We start from the raw sequence: 18398 nt of genomic DNA on the forward strand, positions 1-18398 counted from the left end.
ATTACATGCTTTCTTACATTATAAAACATTATTCAGAAACAATTTAGCTTTTCTTTCTGATCCTGGGTAACTTTTACTTTTTTCTCTTTCTCCTCTAATTGTTACTGTGTAAATGTAGCTCTAGGTCTGTAACTAATGAGCGAATTCTATGGGTTGACACTTTAAGGAGAAATATGGTTTAAAAGGAATAGGATGAAGTTCTTTTTAGTTTTTATTTTTTAAAAGAACTTCAGAATATTATGGGGGTACAAATGTTTTGGTTACATGGACTGTTTTTGTACTGCTTGAGTCAAAGTTATAAGTGTGCCCATCAACCATTTCTGTTTAATATACATGTATTCTTTATTGGAAGGACACAGAACAAAATGTTAACAGTTAAACCAATTAGTGGTTTAATTAAAGATAATTTTGATCTTATATTTTATAATTCTGGCTGTTTTCTAAGTTCTCCACAAGGTATATATACTGTTTTAATACTTACATTCAAAGATATGGAGCAAAGAAAATAAGAGTGATAAATTTTGAACCATGAATAGTGCATGTAGTTCTAATATCTTTATATTACTCCTGAAGCCCAGACAATAGGAAGGAAACAGCACATTTATAAATATCCCATGAACCAGAAAAGAGAAATATGTGAGAATGAATAAAAACTATGTAGGTTCTTACAGATGGAAAACAATCCATAAAATTGAGTCTGGAGAAAAATAAGGACAGGAAGCTCAGAAACAGAAATTCTAACTATATAATCATGAGTAATCCAATGAAGAGGAAAAAGGAAAGCGATCTAAAAGAAACCAGTTTAACTATAGAAACATCTCAGGTAAGATCAGGTTTAAAAATAACGTAAAAAAGACAGAAGGGAAGTGAACTCAGAACAGACTCAAGGGTTGTCTGAACCCATCCAGATAATGTTATGAAGCTCAAATCAAGTTTAAGGACAAACTTGAAGAAAATGGTGAAGACAGAAAAAGAAAATATTGGGGTTTATCCAGAACAAAAGTCTGATCACTAAAGGGATGGACTAACATTTCTGAGTTCAGCACATGACACAGAGAGGGCAGAACTAAACACAATAAACTGATTTCATTTTCTTACTGATCCTGGGGACTTTTTATTTTTTTTCTTTTTCTCCTCTTCCACAATAAGGATTTCAGATCGAGCAATCAGAATACTGCTTTGTGCATCTGATCTTTATTATAATGGCTTTCATAATGTCTCTTTAAACAAGGTGACCATGGGTTGGCTCCAAAGTAAAATGGACAGATTTGTATGGGGTCAAACTGTGCCTGAGGGCTACTAATTATTTAATTACATTAAACAAGAAGAATGGTTTCTAAGGTAGTAGTATAGGGCTCAAACCTCTGTCTAAAACTAACCTCATTTTTAATAGAAGATGTTATGAAATTATAAAAGGCATACATATCAAATTTTTGTTAGATACAAAGGTAATAGGAAAAACAGATGTGATGGATGAAATCAGGTTTCTAGAATGCTCTCAGAGAGCTAAACACTTCTGTTCATTTTTGTAAATATAAATTAGTTCATCATTTCTGAACATCTATGTGAAAATATGTGGCAAGAACCATAAAAATGTGCATTCCCCTTAATCCAGAAATTCTGTAAGAATAAATCCAATGAAATAATCTTAAATGCATAAAATAATTTATGTATAAAGGTACCCATCATGATATTATTTATAATAGTGAAAACCCAAAACACTGGAATGTATAATTTAAAAAAAGGAGGGTTAATGATAGGAGATATTATGGTTCATCCTTATAATAGAATATTACTCAGTTATTAAAAATTACATTTACAAAGAGTTCATCATGGAAATGCTTATGATAAATTTTAAAAGTTGCATAATTAAGAAATATGACACTTTTAACAGAGAATAATCATTGGTGGAAGACTGTGCAATTTTTTTCCCATTATTAATTTTCATTTTTCCTAAACTAGACAAAATTTATTTTCTCCACTTTGGCATTTTCATTCTTGCCCTGGCTGGCTACATAATATGCAATATCTCTTCTTACTTTTTAACAGAATCTTGATTTTGTATAGGTAGCAAAAACTTTATTTCCCTGGCTTCTTTGTGCTAATAAGTAGTTAATGAAATGTAAATAGAAGTTTACTGGGTGGGGTTTCTAATAAAGCTATTATTTTCTGAACTTTAATAAAGAGGGGGAGGGTAGACTCAGTTGTTACATGCCTTTTACCCTCAACCTTTCCAGAATATCTAGTCCTTCCCAGAAACTGGTATGAAAAGCAGAATTCTAAGATGTTCCCAAGATTCCCATCTCCTGGGGTACATGTCCATGCAGTGCAGGTGGGAACTATGAATGGGATGGGATGGCCATTCCCTTGATCAGGTTACCTGACATAGACTCCACTGTAGCAGACTAGAGAGAGATTCTCCTTCTGACCTCAAAGAGGTAAGCAGCCATACTGTGAAAGTGCCATGTGGCTAGGAACTCAAATCAGCCTCTAGAAACTGAGAGCAATCTCCTAGGCAATAGCCTGCAAGAAAACAGGAACCTCAGTCCTACAACCACCTGGAACTGAGTTCTGCCAACAACCTGAATGAGCATGGAAGAGGATCCTGAGGTTTAGATGAGAATGTAACTATGGCTACCATCTTGGTTTCAATATGATGAGACCTTGAGCAGAGGAACCAGCCACCTGTGCCAGGACTACTGGCCCATGGAAACTGTGAAATCATAAATGTGTGCTGTTTTAAGCTGCTAAGTTTAGGGCAATTTGCTACACAGCATAAGAAAACAAATGCAAGCTGTAACGATGTGAAAGAAAGCTATACACTGAGACTGGTGATGCAGGAAGTTGAGCCCTCTATGGGATCATTGAGCTTCTGCTCTAGCCCTGGACACATGCCTCTGGACTTACTGTATGTTATAAATTCTTTAATTAAGCCACTATTTTCAGAGTCTCTTTCAAATGTAGATGAGCACAACCCTAACTGAAATGGATGTTCTAACTTTATAAGCAAACATAATAGATTAAAAATGCAACTAGAATAATAGATTGAAGCCATAAAATAAAATTTAATAGATACTAATAAAAAATTCTAAATGTGAATTCAAATTCTCAATAGTTTAAATACTTAAGACCTCATCTGACAGCATATTATTTGGAAAAATAAGGGTGCTTTGGTTGACTATAAGTGCAGCATGTATCAACAGTTTGATATGGCTGTTCAGATAAAATTAATACAGTATAAGCCTTATATAAAATAGAAATATTGTGACCCTGGCTATGAAGGATAGAGCCCCATTATTCCATGCTTTGTTCAGTCTATACCTGGTATATTGTCAACAGATCTTGCCACTCCACTTAAAATGGCATATGAACAAATTACAGAGTATGCAGGAAAGGCAACCAGAATAATAAGGGTTCCTAAAGCCATTTCACATGAACAACAGTACATTCTGAACAAAGGGAAGTCTTACAAAAGAGTGAAAAATCATTTGGTGCTGGGGATTTGTGAAAACTAAATAAGAAAATAGATGTTGGAAACTTTCAATATTTGAAAGGTTTATATAAATACTACATATTAACATTTTGAACATATCTTGGCAAATAACAATAGCTGACTTTCAATTTAGATGATGAACTCATTTACAAAGTTTCTGAATACTTTGGCCCTTTTGTAGACCTGAAACCTAAGTTTGCTATTATGCTTTTTGAGTTAGATTTCTATATCTCTAACTACTATAAACCCTGGTCTAAGCCTTGCCCCTATCATATCCTAGATGCCTCTGACCTATGTTAGAACTCTCAGTGACTTAAAAGAAAATGCACTGTTGATAGCATGGAGGAAGACAATAACTTAATCACATCATTTATCTAATTTTATTTTTAGACTCATTAACTAGCAGAAACCCAGGAAATAAACCCAAGTTTTGTTGATCTTGAGAGAGAACCAAGGCTATGTAATCTGGCTTTTTTCCTGTCCAACATCTTCCCACTTTATTACTCAGAAGCATAGAATAGCATGGAAAAGAAGGTGAAAACTCACACTACTCAAAAGGAATCTTAGTATACAACTGAGAAGAGTCCACTGAATTCCAGTCTTAGCTCTTTTGCAAAACACCTATGCAGCCTCTGCTACTTTCCCTCTCTGTGGCCTCATTTCCTCATCTCAATATGTTAGTGCCAAAAATATTAGTCCTTAGTCCTTTTCTCTTTTCTATCTATACTCACTCCCAATTTAATTCAGGGAGCTTTCAACACTATCCATATATTTATAACACCCAAACTTATATCTGCAGCCTGGACTTTTCTCTGAGCTCCAGAGTCATACACAACTACCTATTTGACATCTGCTCTTAGAATTTATAGCAATCTTCTAGACTTTAACATACAAAATGCTGAATCTTGATGTCTCCTCACCATTGATCCCTCTATATCTTAGGACCCCTATATCAAAAACCATCAACTCTGTTCTTCTAGTTGCTTGGGCTGAAAACTATGGAGCCATCCCTGAATCCTCTCTCTTATTACCTTCATCCAAATTGTTGGGAAATTCTGTGTCTGTCAAACATTCAGAAATACATGTGGAATTTGACTACTTCCCACAATTTCTCTTTCTTAGATACTGCAGCAATAGTATCCCAGCTATCTCCTGCTTCCAACTTTTCCCACTATAATCCAGGTTCAACATCACCACCACAATTACCCTTTAGATCAAATCATATCACATCTCTGATCAAACCCAATGGCTTCCCATCTCTCTCACAGCAGAACTCAAAGTTCTTACAATGCACTAAAGACTCAACATGACCCCTGTCACCTCTCTGGCCACGTCTCTTATCACTCTGCTTTTGCTCACTTTGCCCCATCTACACTGGCTGCCTTGCTGTTCCATAAGCACAGCTGTCATGTCCTGGCACAGTGCCTGTGCTCATGCTATACCCACTTCATGGACCATTCTCCTTCCAGGAATTTATATGGCTCCATATTGCTCACCTTTCAAATTGTTAATTAAAAAAAAAAAAAAAAACCTTCTCAGTGAAACCTTCCTTGGTCACCTGTCTAAAATTGCTCTCCTCTCTCCTCTTTGCACTCCTGCCTAGATCCCACATACCTATGCCACACAAACTCTGGAGACCTCCCCTGCTTAAATTTTCTGCTTAGCCCATATCTCTACCTCACAAATTATATATTTCATTTATTTATCACTATATCACCCATCTCCACCCACTACAATGCAAGCTCCAAGAAGACAGGGGTTTTATCTGTTTTGTACACTGGTAAAGCCCTAGTGCCTATCAGTTAATCTGCTCAATGATTATTTGAAGAATGAATGAATGAATGAAATTATAAAATAAGTAGTTAGACCATAGGATGATTTTGAAGCATCTAATGTTCTTGTGTTTCCATGCAAATGGTAGAAGAAGAAATAATGACATGGTACTTTGGAGATTAAGTATGGTTTTCTATTACTGTGGTAATACTAGACCTCATTAGACTCTGATAATTCAAGTTAACCGCTCATGTCTGTCTTTCTTTACAAAAATTTGAAACACAAAAACTAAACTTATAACCAAAGGAAACAGAAGGCAATAATTGTCTTTCCAAAGAAACTCTTCCTTTTCAAAGAGATTCACCTAGGCAGAGCTGCCATAATGAGCTCCTTGGGGTAGTATTAAAAATGGGATTTCCAAAACAAGGTTTCAGAAACATATTGTATCTAGGCACCCCAAGGTTGACATTCCTTTTTCATTTTGAGAACCCCAGGGAACATGAAAGCTAAATGACTTGCCTTATGGTTAAGCAATAATTTTGTCTACACTAGAAAATTCAAAATGACCAAGAATTATAAAAGTTCTCAAGAGAGAACTTCTTTCCTCGGGAGCAAACTTTGCCAAGCAAAATTATTCTCAAAAAATGATTCCATTTAGTTCAAGGAAATGGTTTTACAACTCTTATTTTTCTGTCATTGGCTTTTCTACATTATCCCTAGGACAATCTGATCACTTCAGGATATCTCTAGAAACAGCAGGCTCACCCAGTCTTGGAGCAGTCCGCTAGCAGGTGAGGTCCATGAACAGGCTACTGACGAGCTGCTGCTCCTCACTTTTGTCTAATGGGATATTGATTTTACCCCAATTCCAGCAGGCTCTCCCAAGAAATCAATACCTCACTAGCAGTGGAGCAGATGGAGATGAAATGGAAAGCATTGGGAGGGCAGGGCTGTTGCCCACAAATCTAAGGGTGCTTCGATGGTAGCAAACAAGACACATCAAAGAAGGCAAAGGAGCACAAAATGGGGGCAGGCAAAATCAATACTAAAAAAGTAAAGTAACACAGGAAGGGAAAAGGCAAACATGTCTTAGTAACAAAACCCCTTCTAAAACAAGGAAGCAATCCTGCCCAGGGTTGAGGAAAAGGGAAGTTGACATTGGTTCTGACAGAAGGGATGGGGGCTTTGGCTATTGGTTTTCTTTTAAATGTAGAAAGCTGTACTAGAAAATATCACATGGATCCAGAATCAATTAGACCTGAACTTAAATCCTAGCTCTGATACCCACTAGCTGAGTTACTTGAGTAAGTTACTTAAACCCTTCTGTACTTTAGTTCCCACATTATAAAATGAGGATAAAACAATCCTCCTTTTAACAAAAACTATAAATGAATTAAATTACATTTTTACTAGGACTGAATCAGATATAAGGTAGACAATCAACAGAGAACAAGGGCACCTTCCAGTTAAAGATAGCATGCAAGATGTTTATTTCCCTCCTTTACTGAAACTCTGCAAAAATGATGCCAGAAAAATGAAATATTTCAAATAGAATCTCAAAGATTAAAAGAATGAGAAAACATGCATCAGCATTCAAGACATTTCAACACATTTTTAGAAATCCGAAAGTAATAGAGAAGTAGTAATGGGTTTACCAGGTCATAGGTGGCATGTTCTAAAGGGTGTGTAGAGGTAGATATGGACAATAAGAGGGCTAATTCATCCCCACAGAATTCAAGAGCTCTAACATTCACATGTTAAGGGTAGCTAAAGTCAGGGAGACTGGTCAAAAGTCAAAATGGGGACGTCAACCCCATCTCTTCATTCTTCCACATAGACTACCAACAGCTAGGCATCTACACCCCAAGTCAAATACTTGTTTATCTTCTCATTAAACTAATGAAAAGAGACTTAAGACTCAAGAGATACCAACTAGTATGTCTATGCAGGTGGTATGGGCCTGAAAAAAGAAAAGAACCAACTAAAAGTTTGCCAATACGGCAGCTGGACTACTCCTACCCCCAACAGAGAACTGTGGCATCTTCGCCACTAACAGGAGAGAAGAGTTCTTCTCCAAAAAAGAGCCCTCCACCAAGTGACATTTGGGAGTCTCCAGTGACTACCAACCTAAAGTGAAACCTACAAGTTAACAATCAACATAGCCATTAATCAACAGGCCCACCTACACATACAGAACTTAGTATCTGCTTTTGATGGTCTTGCTCCTAAATATTTTGGCCAAGGATGATCAGATGTTTAAGGGAGACCATCAACATAAAATAGTAGAACAAAAATGGACTGAAAAATTAACTCTAATGAAATAGGTAATGTAACAAACAAGAAAAAAAACTTCAGAAAAGCAAATTATTATTCTCATAAACATAATAAACTATTACATTCTTCACTAAAAACAGGATGCTATGAACAAGAACCATCAGAATACAAAAGAGCTCTTCAATATTAAAAGTATGATTGCTAAAATTAAAAATTATAACAAAAGAATGGAAATTAATTCAAAATAAACAAAATAAATACAAAGTGCTGAAAATATGAGAAAACAGACCTAGTTCAGGAGGTTACAACAACAGGAGTTTCATAAAGAAAGAACAAAGAAAATGAAGGGAAGAAAACTATCAAAAAAATAATATTTTATACAACATGAGTTTCTAAGCTGAAATGGCTCACAGAGGGCCCAGAACAATAAATGAACAAAGGTTTATAGATAACATAAGATTGTGGAATTTCAGATTACCAGGAGTAAAGAGATGATACTAAATACGTCCAGACAGAAGAAAACAGCTTAGACACAAAGCTTTCAGAACAATATGAGACTTCTAAAGAGTATGCTAAGTACCATGTTACAATACAATGGAGCCATACCTTCAAGTTATAAGGGGAAATCATTTTAAACTTAGAATTCTATACCTATCTAGACAATTACACTTGTGTGAACCTTAGAAAACACACACTTAAAGACATCAAAGACTCAGAAATGCCCATGCAGCGTTTCCTAAGCACAGGCAGGAAGCTGAGTTCCAGTAAAACAAGGACATGAAATTGGGACCAAGGGAGCAGTTTATTCCACACAGAAGAATGACAAAGGAAAGTCTCAAGATTACAGCTGTGTACTGAATCTACAGGGCATTCCAAACAAACTGCATGAGGGAAATAGAGGACTCTAGGACTGTGGCCTCCAGGACAACAGTCTCAATAGAATATATCATAGGATGGAGAATTTTTGAAAATATTAGGGAATAAAGATTCATTGAAGATAAACAAAGATGGAAAATTATATGAGTGAATAATGTTTTCATATCTAATGGTATAAACCATGATTTTTGCCATGATTCAAACAAAGCAGTGATAGGACTGTATTGGTAAATGGATGGGAGGAATAGTCAGATAAGGAAGTTACACCCTCATCTAGTATAGCAAGTCAGCAATGGGTATGTCTATATCTAGTAAATCGAGAAATAGCAATATAAGACTATTATTCAGACACACAGAAGTAACAACAACAACAAAAAAGTAGAGAAGAAGGGATTTGAATAAAGAGACCTGGGTTCTAATTCTAGCTCTGCCACTTGCTAACAAAATGATCTTGGGTAAATTATTGAACTTCTCTAAACCTTCGTTCCTTAATGCATAAAATGAGCATATTAATAGCATCTCTTTCATAAGGGTTGGTGAGAATTAAATGAAATAATTAAATAAAGCACTTAGGCCTGGTAGAGTAAGCATGTATTTTATGAAGAATAATTATTATTTTTAATATTAAGATTCTTTGTGATCTTCCATTGACAACTTTCTGATGACTGATAAAGCTAGGTAACTCTACAGTAGCAACATGTTCTTACTTAGATATCTTAGACTAAAGATGGGAATCTTGTCTTTGCTTTCTAAAAAAAGAGAAAAAATACCCAGGGGTACTGAAAGGTAGGTTTCTCATGCCCCACTATGCAATAGCCATTTAAAAGGACTTTTTCTTAGTGATCTTCTTTAGTTTTCTTTTGGGAGCCTCTCTTATTCTTGGCAATCCAGATCTAACACCAAGGAGGCTGCTTCACTGGCAGGTGGAGATAAGAGCTTTTACTTCGAATGCACTCATAGCCTTTGAAGAAGACACCAATCTTTCTGGAACTTCATACTATATTGTAATCATTTGTTTATATGGGTATCTTCCAGGAGATTGGGAAGTTCCTAGTAGGAAGAAACTGACATTGATTATCAGTGCCCCGGTGCTTAGCAAAGTGCCTGCCTGGATATACAGTAGGTATTCAAGGAATACTTCAGGAATGAATACATGAGAGAACCAATTGAAACACAATGCATCTTAATCAGGGTGCAAATCAAAATCACCAAAGGAGTGTTTCTAAAAACATACATTCTAAGCCCTTCCCGACTTCTCTGAGAACAGGGCCAACACATCTGCAATTTTAATAAGTTCTTCAGGTGGCCCTGATGCACAACCTTGTTTAAGAATCATCATTGTTGGATAGAGCGCTAGACTAGATCTGAAATCTGGACATGGTTTCACCAATGAAAATCATTGAAAAGCCAACCTGGAATTCTGTTTCTTTATTAGTAGTAACAGAGACAAATATGACAGCACTGTGTGTGGCTCAAATGATAATAGAGGAAATAAATGAGAGATATATGTAAAACAAAATGATGAAAATTTCAGTGAAGGGAAAATTGCTATATTCCGGTCCTGGGGTGTGAAGGAGGAATAAGTGGGATAATTAGATGCACAGACTAATGTTAGACTCTTATGGGATGCTATACGCATTACCAAGCAAAAAAATTGCAGTTCTCAGTCTAGGCCCTAAGGCAAGGCATTAGGGGGGGCCGCTTCCCTCACCTTCATTTTTCTTCTCTACTTCCCCATCCACACTGCAGGGCACTACAATCTCCCTGCTGTGCAGAGTGTCTAGAGAGCTTTCTGGATGAAAGGAGTTACATAATGTGGAGTCCTTCTGGGAACTACAGCACCAAATTAATTTTTCTGCTTCTACATGGTTCTCTAAGGAAATAAATACCCTACAAAGGGCAGGAGAAAGAATAATACAGTAAAAGAATTTTCTCAAGGAGTCCTTGAAAGGCAGTGTAGCAAACAATTTTTTTTCCATCCAATAAACACTGACCAAATGCTCACCCTCTGTGTGTAAACCACTGTGCTGAGCGATGACCAGGAGGCCTTGCAGTGCAGTGCAGGGCCAGGTCCATAAAGAAACAATTTTAACATAATATGGTAAGGAGTAGGAGAGGCTACCTGAGAGTCAGTAACAGTAATACTCAAGCTGAGTCCTGGAGGAATAATGAGAGACAGGTACCTAATGGTAGGGAGCCTATTCAGGGGGGCAGAGGGATACAACAGTGTGAATGGGGGAGTTGATGCAGTGTAGTGCAACCATGAGATAAAGAGAGGACAGGGGTAGAGACAGGCCTGGAGGAACAGGGAAGAGCTTCACCACTGGGGTTTTCTATGCTGAGGAATGAGGAGTTTTGAAGCATGACTAACCTGGTTATATGGTATCTGGTGTGAGTGCCTATGTGGATGTGAGGTCTCCAATCAGATGACTCTGTTTGCAGAAAAGCTGATGCATTCAGTTTCAGACATGTTGGCTTTGAGTTCTCTGGGTGATGTCCAGGTAGAGATTCAGAAGAATATGGAAGTCTGAGTTTGGGAAAGAAATCACTATGGCTGGAGATAAAGATCTAGGCTCAAAGATAGGCCACCTTAATTCCTAGATGTCTTCTTCCTCCCAGGGACTCATGAGAACAGGCTCGCAAGGATACTTTGTTCTCAGAGAGGATCAAGACAGATCTCACTCTGCCCCTTACCCTCCCCCCAAGAAAAGAACAGGCTCAACTGGGCACAAGACATACTTTTATGATGATTGTTTTCAGTGTTATTTAATTGTGGTCTCAGTGAGGAGCTATTTTGTCCCTCCCATCAGAGGACATTTGTCCATGTCTGGAGATATGTTTGATTGTCACAATGGATTGGGGTGTAGGGTGCTACTGATATCAAGTGGATAGCCAGGGATGCTACTAAATATCCTACCTTACACAGTATACACCCTTCCTCTCCCATTCCAAGCTAAAAATCATTTGGCCCAAAATGCAATACTGCTGAGGTTGAGAAACTCGAGATGCCATACTTTATGTTAGAATTTTCCAGATTTTCTAAGGCAAAGGCACTAATTGAATAAGAGGTGTTGTTATTTCATTGGTATTTTCCTTTTCAGAAAAATCAAGTATGGTTGTCCTTTGAGTTTTGTACAATTACTAAGAAACTGTTGAATCTTTGGGTTCAGGCTTCAACAGTCAATTAAGGATTCTTAGCCTCAGGAGTTTATGTTAAAGGACATGGTTTAACACACTACAGAGCTTTGCCTTCTCTCATCCCCACCCAGCTTATACTTGAGCCTCATTGAACTTTAGCATTTTTAGCACTCTCTGTTATTTCTCACCTCCATGCCTTTTCACACTCGTGTGTCTATCTAGAATTCCTTTCCCCTCTCATCTCTGTCTTTGGAAGTTCTATAGATTTTACAAGTATGTGTTCCCCTCATACCCACATACATCATATGGCCTCTACAGATTTCCTTAAGGGGCTTCATCTCTCCCACCCATGTGCCTGGCACCAACTTGGACATGTGTATATGTCGGGCCAGCCCATGTGGGTCAGCTCAGCCCTCTCTTCTCATGGATGGTCATTGTCTAGAGAGATGAAGCCAGAGCATGGATAGTTCTCTGAATGACTGTATCCTTCTGACCTCAGTAAAACAGTCTTTTGCTCAGCTGGATCCAGGCTCTAGGATCACCAGTAGTTCTGACATTGGGAAGAAGCATTGAGAAGCATGGAGGAGCACTTTGGCAGACTGGAAAATGTTGGCTTCGACCCGGCAGAAAGGCATCAGGATCCGGTGGCCTCTGACACAAGGCTGTGCATCTCTGGGCAAGTCTCTTAGTCATGCTGAAACTCCTTGCCTCCATGAAAAATGGGGATAATGCTTCACAGGGTTGTTGTTGTAAGAATTAGTAACTATAACCATAAAATGCCTGGAAGGTTGTTAGTATGTAATAATGATTGGTCTCTCTAAAAAATACACAGGCATGAAAACAATTGCACACACAATTTCAAAAGGTTCCAGGACAATCCTGCATATTGAAGCATGGTCCCTGTTCTATAGCCAGCCATGGTGTCTTAAAATGCTTACGTCCTCTCTAAAGGTGTCTTTACAAAAATGAGTTAGGAGCTTCCTAAAGAAAAAGTTCTGCTTCGTTAGAACAAGAATTCCTTGCTGGGGTAGAGTATTGGAATCAGAGGTTCTTGTTTTATTTCTGAAGACTCCTTCCTGCTAAAGGTGGGGGTTTTCTAGCTTCCTCTCTCACACCCAGAGCTGCACTTGGTTGGGCAAAGCTAAATATAGACGAAGACTGTGGACTGCTTTATATATTCCCTACAGAGAGAATGTCGTGGAAAATATTATAGAGCCGAGGAAAAGACAGGTGTCTGGCAATGGGTGGAGGAAAAGTACATGTGAGAAAAAGCTCCTCCTTGTTCAACACTCTCAACAATTCCAGGGGACTTGCCCCATCTTGGCACATTTCTTGGAAGACCTATTTGCACATCTGCATATCTGTCATTAGACTTTAAGCTCTTAGTGATCAGGACCATGTTTTACTCATCTTTCTATTCCAGCCCCTGCTCTACCATGTATCAATTTCTCAATAAATAATTATTATACAAGGTCAGATTGGAAAGGATTACAAGATAGTGCAAGGTGGCAGTTGAGTGGCTAAGTGGTGCTGATAGCACATCTGGCTTTAAAACCCAACTCTACCATATACCAACTATGAGATCTTTAGCTAGCATTTATATTCTATCATTTAAACTTTAATTCCCTCAGAATTAATAGTGCCTAGCTTACAAGATTGTTTCAAGAATAAGCTAACACATGTAAACCTACTAGCACAGTGTCTGACGAAGGAGAAGCTATTCTTATTCTGAGACATCAGTGCCAAACTTTGAAAAATAAAGAAAAGATGGCAAATAGTTGAAGCTTTGCAGGCCATAAGGCCTCTATTACAACTACTCAACCCTGTAGTTATAATAATAATAATAATAATAGCAGCCACTGATAATATGTAAACCAATGAGTATGGCTGTGTTTCAACAAAACTTTATCATACAGGAACCAGCTGTATTTGCCCCAGATGCCATAGTTTGCTGATGCCTGTTCTAAGATATCTAAATTTTAATCAGTAGGAAGTGGAACCTACAGAAGCTTCTTGAACCAGGCAATGACAATATCAAAGTAATTCCTTGAGCAGGCTGAGTTTTTAACAGCATTCAGTACCAACTACTCTGAACAATGTCTACAGATGGGTTATTGAGATTGTACAAGCCTGGAACAGGAAGGATCTGAGTGCTCAGTAGCAAAAATGTAAATCATGCAGGATAGAATGACATATGCAACACCTTGCCCCCCAAACACTGAGCTATGGTTATATCCTCTGGGGGTTCATTTCTATTCTCCCTCAATATCTTAGTTATAGTTGTATCTCATATTATCTAGAAAATTATAAGTATAAACCTAGATATCCTCTAGGGAACTAATTAGCTCAAGATTAAAAATAAAAATGTTATTATTAATTTATACTGATCCTTATGCAGATGACTAGGTTGAATTTAAGGCTCTTATACTTAAGCTATTCTCAACTTAAGGAAACAATTTTCATTTTTCATGTAAAGCATCAAGAATCTGTCCAAAGTGATGATTCAAACAGTTGTATTACAGACTGATGGTCATTATATGCAATGATCATGACTATTAAATACAGCCATCATTCCTGTAACTGTGCTCTGGTTTTAGATTTCACACTGCGTCCTTTCTTTTACTTTCCTGAGCACAATCAGCTCTAATCAGATCAGCTAAAAATACAGGTTAAACATGCTGTGGCCAATTAAGTCAGTGAAGGCACATCCTATAACCCAACCTAAATTCTTTGGAGACGGATGCTTAAAATTTAGAATTTCCATTTTCCATAGTGAATTCTGACACTTAAAAAATAAGAACAAGTACCTATCTCTGAACACAGAAAGGGCTTAATACACATGATTAATAGCTAAGACCCATAACAAAAGTCACTCAATGCAAATTGTGTTAATCAGTGAATGCATGAGTGACCGTCAAACATTTTTTCATAGTTTGACATTTGAAAAATGAGAATAATCAGAGATGGCCTATTACCTGATTTAAAAATAAAAGGATTTAAAAAAATAATTTCCTATACTTAATCCACTAAAAATGAATTAGAATAACCATCTACCCATGCCCAAGCGCAATTATCTATGTATGCATTTTCAGTTTGTATAAATGCATTGTTTTCTAAGTACATGTTTTCTAGAAGCCTATAAAAAGAAATGATGTCCTATTCTTGAACACAGCCATTCCTGAACCATTGCACAATAACAGCAGGATGGAGCAGAGTGGAAAGGGCTAAGACGCCGAAATAGACCCTTCCACCAGAGAGCAGCTGTTGTGTGCGTCAGAGCCGGGTAGGGGCAGAGAAACAGACCAGCAGATGGGCTGTGCGTACAGACAGTAGAGATGGTAGACTGTGTGTGTGTGTGTGTGTGTGTGTGTGTGTGTGTGTGTGTGGCAAGATCAATGCATCTGCAGACCCCGCATACATTATCTTTTAAAGCTCACAACTCTAGAAGGTAGGTGGGTATGATTAGAGAGTGAATCCAAAAGCAGCAACTGGTAGAGACTCAGACAATGGGCACCAACAACACATCAGCTAAATCAGTCAGCAAGTAGCAGGGCCCAGTTAGCCACTGAGATAGGCCCAGAAAAAATGACTCCAAACTTCAGAGATACACAAACAAGTGCAGGGCAGGACATTCCTCCTAAAGAGATAACTCTACAAACACATATTATAAAGACTGGATGTGGGCACAGGAACATATAAAATATCCATTATTAGAGCTAAGGTATGATGTAGAGAATAAAATAGACTGAGCTCCTGATCTATAAGGGTGACCATGTAAATTTAAATTACAAACTAGGAATGCGGGTGTTAGTAGTAATTATGTTGAGATAGCAGGCATAAACTGGGAATGTTAAGGTAAAATGAGACATATGATCACCCCAACTATACATCACCTAGAGAATCCATAGGTAGAATCCAAGGAAACACAGCTGAGACAAGAAAAAAAATGCCAAGGGTAAAAACCAAAGAAAAGTCAATTTAGGAAAGACTGTGTTTCTTTCCTTTTCTTTGGTTTTAACATTGGATAGTATGGTGCGTAAAAAGCAGAGACAGCAGCATATATTTAATTTTTTTTTTCCTTTCTTAATTAAGTAACCAGCCAGGGGCTACCATGATTGTTCTAGCAACAACACTAGGCATGAGAACTCTCAAGGAAACCTGCAGAGCAGGAGGGCAAATTTCTCTTGGCAGTGGGGTCAGCAGCAAGATGGAGGCTGGTTTCAATGACAAACTGCTCTAACACCCTGTGAGTTTCAGCTGCAGAGATTGCCAAGTTGATGATACCAGAAGGACTTCTGCAGGACGTGCCCTTGGGGACAAGGCCAGAAGTTGGAGCCTTTGGCTCATTAGAATTTTCAGGGATGTAAAGAAAGGAAATCAGATGCTTATCACCAGACTGATTATGATGTCACACAAGAGGACTCTAATTGTTAGCAGATTCACTTTGCAAGAAAAAAAATCTCTTTGGGAAATGTTCTCTGATTCCCAGTGTAACCAACAAATGAATTGGTAGCTGTCCCCAAATGCTGCCATCTCAGCTTCACGCAGTTAGATCTAGGCCTCAATCTTGCAAATGTTGTAATACTATACTCAGAAAGTTAGCAGAGCTTTATCAGAGATCTTTCAAAAGGACAGTTTTGGACAGTTTGACACTCCAGCTTGTCAATGCTGCGGTATTGTTCCTGAGCTTCTAGGTGTTGACTCTGAATAGTGACCAGGCACTGGCAAGCCATTTTCATTAAGACATTCAGGACAACCCCAAAAGCAGCATGTTTGGAGGGAGAAGGGATGGTGAATGTGGCTTTTACCTTCTACAATAAGGCCTTGTGCTATTTGGTTATGCTAGCTTGTGAGATTCCAACCCCCCTTGCCCCAAACTATACAAAGCTTATCTTCAAAGTTCACGCTTTCAGGGATTTGGAAGATTAGGAAACCAGTATCAAAGTATGGTGGGTCAGCCAGGCCTTAAGTTAATGAACATCATGACCTTAAGCAGCCAGTTTGACACTGCAATGGTTGAGCAAGAAATGTCACAGTGAGGTGAAAAAAAATGTTCAGAAGGTCCTTCAACTCACAAGCAATTTCAATCCTCCCCACACATTCAAAGGCCTGTTCTTTTTAATTTCTGTTAACACTTAATTACTATCTAACACACTATCTGTTTTACTTATGTTTTGTTGTTGCTGGTATCCATGAAGGAAGGATTCTCTTTTGTACATTTCTATATTCCCAGTGCCTAGAACATTTGCCTGGCACATAATGGGTATTCAGTAATACTTGTTGAATGAATGAATGAATAACAAAAGACTCTCCTCCCCATGTAAATATGGGTCTTTCAGTCTAGTTCACCCTTACGATGTAACATAACCAACTGAGGAAAGGAGTTCTGCAAAATCTAACTTTCTCCACTGTGCCTGGAGGCTTCTGGGCTGGAGAATGACTCTGTTTGAAAGATGGGAATTTCAAGGAACATTCAGGGAGTCGTGGAGTGAAATTGAGTGTGGGACTAAGGGGAAAGGAGAATAGGTGAATTCACCCATGTTTTAGAATTTTAAAAAGAGTCAGGCTAACCTTTAAGAAAGAGACACAGTCTATTTAAAAAAGTCATATTTGTTAAACTTCTGTAACTTAACCAATTCCTGTGAGTTTTTCACTACCTGTCTCCCTTACAGCGATAAATCCTTCAAACAGATAAACCAAAAAGATGCAATGATAGCCAAGAAATAGAAAATGATGAAGACAATATCCTGAACAAAAGGGAGAAGCCTAAGAAATACGGGTAAAAAAGGATTTTAAAAGGAAAGAAAGGGGTAAGCATACTGGTTATACTGAGGCTTCAGAAGGAAGACAAGAATCTCAGCAACTGAGAAAACTCAACTTTCTAAACACAAGGGAAGTTTAGTGACAGAACAGGGAGAAGGCAGGCATCCGGGCTCTCCATGAATGGCTGAAAGAAAAGATAGAAAAAGTTGCATCACCACCCTCTTCTACCTCTCTGTCATCTCTGAATCCAAGCAGTTGCTCAATCCTGCTGGTTTTTATATGTTAGTGATATCCTCAAGTCAGATTTTCCTTTCCCATCTCTAAAGTCACTATTCTAGTTTAAGGCCTTGTCATTTTCTCATAGGACACAGTAAGTACCATACCACTCTGTCTCTGGGCTTACTGCCCTCCAATCTCCACCCACAGACCTTCCCACAGTCTCCAAAGCAAATTGGACCATTCCACTCTCCAGCATCAAACCCAGTAGAGGCTGTTCCATGGCCTGTTTGATTGATGGCCATTCAAGTTGTATTTTCAAACCTTTCTCTAATGATGTGCAAAAATGTTCACAATAAGGCCTAAGTGTGAACTCTGTAAGTATAGGGGCAATGCCTACCTTATGCACAGCTGAATCCCAAACAACCAGCACACTGCCTGTGCTCCACAAATATTTAGTATTTGTGTTCCACAATTAAATAAAAGTGGAAAAATCATGATATGAAGCCATGCAGAATACAATCCTAATAATGTAATTATATGCACACAAAAAATATCAGAAAAATACAGCAAAATGATTATTTTTTAGCTTTATTAAAGCTTTTTTTATTTTCAAAATTTGCTACAGAAGTTTTTTCCCCCTGTGATACTGAAATTAAAAAAAATATAAGCACAAACAAAAAAGAGTAGAACAAAAAACCTTGTACTTGACATATTAGGTAGCAGCGTGGGGCCTAATGGTAAGTACGGTACCCCCATCATGGCACATGGGGTTCTTCATCTTCCAGCCCTGCCTCCTGCTACTTCTCTGCTACTGAGGACAGTCAGCAGAGCCAAGATGTGCTATGTTTTTCGCATTTGTACT

At 38.0% G+C, this 18398-nt stretch overlaps 1 protein-coding gene across 1 annotated transcript in view; it reads right to left on the minus strand.

Annotated features, from left to right (window-relative positions):
• Positions 1–18398, minus strand: part of RAB38 (RAB38, member RAS oncogene family) — a 57655-nt gene that overhangs the window by 16009 nt on the left and 23248 nt on the right. The window lies entirely within an intron of this gene.

Source organism: Microcebus murinus, chromosome 4 (assembly GCF_040939455.1).
Source record: "Microcebus murinus isolate Inina chromosome 4, M.murinus_Inina_mat1.0, whole genome shotgun sequence".
Classification (NCBI taxonomy): Eukaryota; Metazoa; Chordata; class Mammalia; order Primates; family Cheirogaleidae; genus Microcebus; species Microcebus murinus.